A 3175-nucleotide genomic window follows, 5' to 3' on the forward strand; every position below is an offset into this window, starting at 1 on the left:
GGTAGGTTTCCTAACTGTGTGCTTCCAATCAGTCCCACGTGCCATTATCCATGATCAAATTACTTAACAGCAGTGATCTCAAAGGCATCTGAACAGGCTGGGCAAAGCAGGAAGGGGCCTTAACTCCCACTGCTTGGGAACTAGGAGCATTTGGTTTTCCAACTATAAAACCCCCAATATCCCAACTTTCTATTCTCCCTTCTATATTTGTCCTTAAACCCGTGATTTTTTCCTGGAGCTCACCTTCTGTGAAAGATCTAAGCAAAGGCAGGAAATAAAGTCACTATAATAACACTTCCCAAATGGTTCTCCCAGAGCTATAGGCAGTCACAAGGTCTGCCTGTAAGTTAGGACGGTGGGTGTTTTACTAAATGTGGGACTAAGCTTTGTCAACTTCTCAGAGTATAGTATGTGTCATATGACAGTTCCAGCCATCTAACAATAAGGCCAGCGTCTCATATCACATTTAGCACAGCATCTTACTTCAGGATGCCTCTTTCTATATTAGAGTGTAGGAGCAAATAGACCTAAAATATGTGTATAGCTCATTGCAATAGAAATGTTTTGCTTTATGATAGGCTGATGCATATGTTCCTGGTGATGCGTGGTTTCCCCCCAGATGGTGATTTAGAGACCTATGTTCTGTCCACCTGGTGACCCCAGCATCCTTACAGTTCTCACTCATCCTGAAGCACATCCAACCAGTAGAAGGAGAAGACAGCAAGGGAAGGATACAAAAAAAAAAAAATGACACCGATCATTTCCACTTACATCCCATCGGACAGAGCTCAGTGACACGAGTTATACGGCACATCCAATTTCAGTTAAATCAGGGAAATGTAATCAATCCACTCTTAGAGGAAGAAAAAGTAAATTTGTTTTGTTTCTGGTAAACAGCTAACAGTCTCTATTGTACCAGCAAATGATTATTTATATGCTTTCATTTAGGTTATTTGTTGTCACTTGAAAATAAATAGAAAACTTGCTTCAGCCCATGTAAAACTATTTGCATATATCGCACATGGCCTGAGACACACACACACACACACAAATTAGCCAAGTCTAATCTAATAATTTTTTTTAAGAATTTGGGTCAGACTCTCGCTTCTAGAAATGTAAGGAAAAAAAAGCTTTCTCATCTGGTCTTCAGAAACCTCATTCCCGTAGTCCCACCCCCCCCCCACACTCCATAAACTGGCACACTACGGATGGCCACTCCCAGAAGAACCCCGTGAAGTGTGCTACTGCACAGAGTTTCCTGAACTACCAGAACCATCAAACAACTGGCAAGATATCTCTAATTAGAAAGGGTCATTCCAGTCTACCCTGCTTCTTACTCTTCCCTTTGACATGGTCCCAGGTGTCCTGGGGGGTCTAGTACAGATTTAGGAATCGGAAGTATACTTGGGGTCCTGTCTCATCTCAGCATTTATCCTCTGTCAAACCTTACTGAATTACTTGTTTCTTTTCACACCCTGTTAGTTTCTCACACCTGCTATAACAAATTATCACCACAGTGGTGGCTTAAAACAAAACGGAATTTATTCTCTCGTGCTTCTGGAAGGCAGAAGTTGGAAATAAGTACCACTGGCTGAAATTGAAGTTTTGGAAGTGCCACACTGCATACTCCTAGAAGCCCTAGGAAAGAATCTGTTCCTTATTTCTTCCAGTTCTAGTGGCTTCCAGCATCCCTTGTCTTATGCCACATCCTTCTATTTTTAAAATCTCTCTGCTCTGACTTCACATCACCTCCCTTTCTCTGTGTAGTGGGATCTCTGCTTCTCTGTTAGCAGGACACTTAAAATGGCATTTAGGAGCCACCCAGGTAATCCAGGATAATCTCCCTATCTCTGTTTTAAGAACCTATCTGAATTTCGTCTTCACAGACATTTTTCCAAATAAGGTAACATTTATAGGTTCCAGGGATTAGGAATTGACACTTCAAGGGGATCATTTTTCAGCCTGCCAGTTTATTATCTGTTCTCCAAAGATTCACCTCCATTTGTAATGCAAAATGTATTCACCCAATGCCAGCATCCCTCATAGTCTCTGACCATTATAGTATCAACCCAAGTCTAAAATCTCATCCAACTGTCATCAGCTCCAAAATCTCAAATATCATCTAAATCATTAAACCAAATATAGGTGAGACTCTGGGTGTGATCCACCACAGGATAAAATTGTTCTCTATCGGCCGATGTCGGAAGCTAGAAAACAAGTTTTTTATTCCCAAAATCCAAGAGTGGAACATGTGTTGCACAAGAGTTCTATTCCCATTCAAAAAGGGAGAAAATGGAAGGAAGAAATGAGTCATCAGTCCCAAGCAATTTGAAAATCCAGTAGGGAAAGCACCATTAGGTTTCAAGTCCCAGGGAAAATCTTCTGTGGTTCATCCTTCTGCCCTCTCTACCAACAGCTCCACCATCTGGGCTCAAGACTTCGCCTTAGGAAGTTGCCCCCTTTTTTTGATGTATATACAGCACATGTTTGCAGCAGAATTATTTTATAAACCTGCTTCATGCCTATAAAATTTTAGAATCTGGAAAGTCTTCTTTTAATTCATCTTGTCCCTGCCTTAATCAATCCAAATGTTTCCGATGAGGTAACATTTCCAAAATCCTTGAGCTTCTGCTGTGTATGTCATGAGAATTTACCTCATTAGACAAGAGGGTCCTCCACAGATCCTTCATGGATAATCACATCTCTATGCCTGGCTTTTGCTGAGATTGTTGATTGAGTCCATGAGTCACATACCTAATACCTTCATCACACAAAACGCTGTCCAGCCAAATCCTTGGCCTTCCCTCCAGAGCATGCTTTCCTAAGAGTGAAGCACCTAATATTAGCATTTTCTGCACTCTGCGTAGGTACGGAATTTTAATATCAGCAGGTGATGGTTACTTTTTGTCTGACGATCCTTTTCTATCACACTTTATTGTAAGAAGCAAGAAGAAACAAAGAAGTACCTTCAACACTTTGCTTGAAAATCTTCCCAGCTGAATATCCAAGTTCATCACTCACACGTTCTGTTTTCCACACAACCACAGGACACAATCCAGCTGGGCTTTTGGCAGCTTTTGGCAGCAACAGTGTCAAATAACGATTTCCTCGTTTCCTTCTGAATTTATTCAAGGTCTCTAGACTTTTCAGTCAGGTCTGTCATTCCTATTTCTTT

The sequence above is a fragment of the Panthera uncia genome, chromosome D2 (genome assembly GCF_023721935.1).
Source record: "Panthera uncia isolate 11264 chromosome D2, Puncia_PCG_1.0, whole genome shotgun sequence".
NCBI lineage: Eukaryota > Metazoa > Chordata > Mammalia > Carnivora > Felidae > Panthera > Panthera uncia.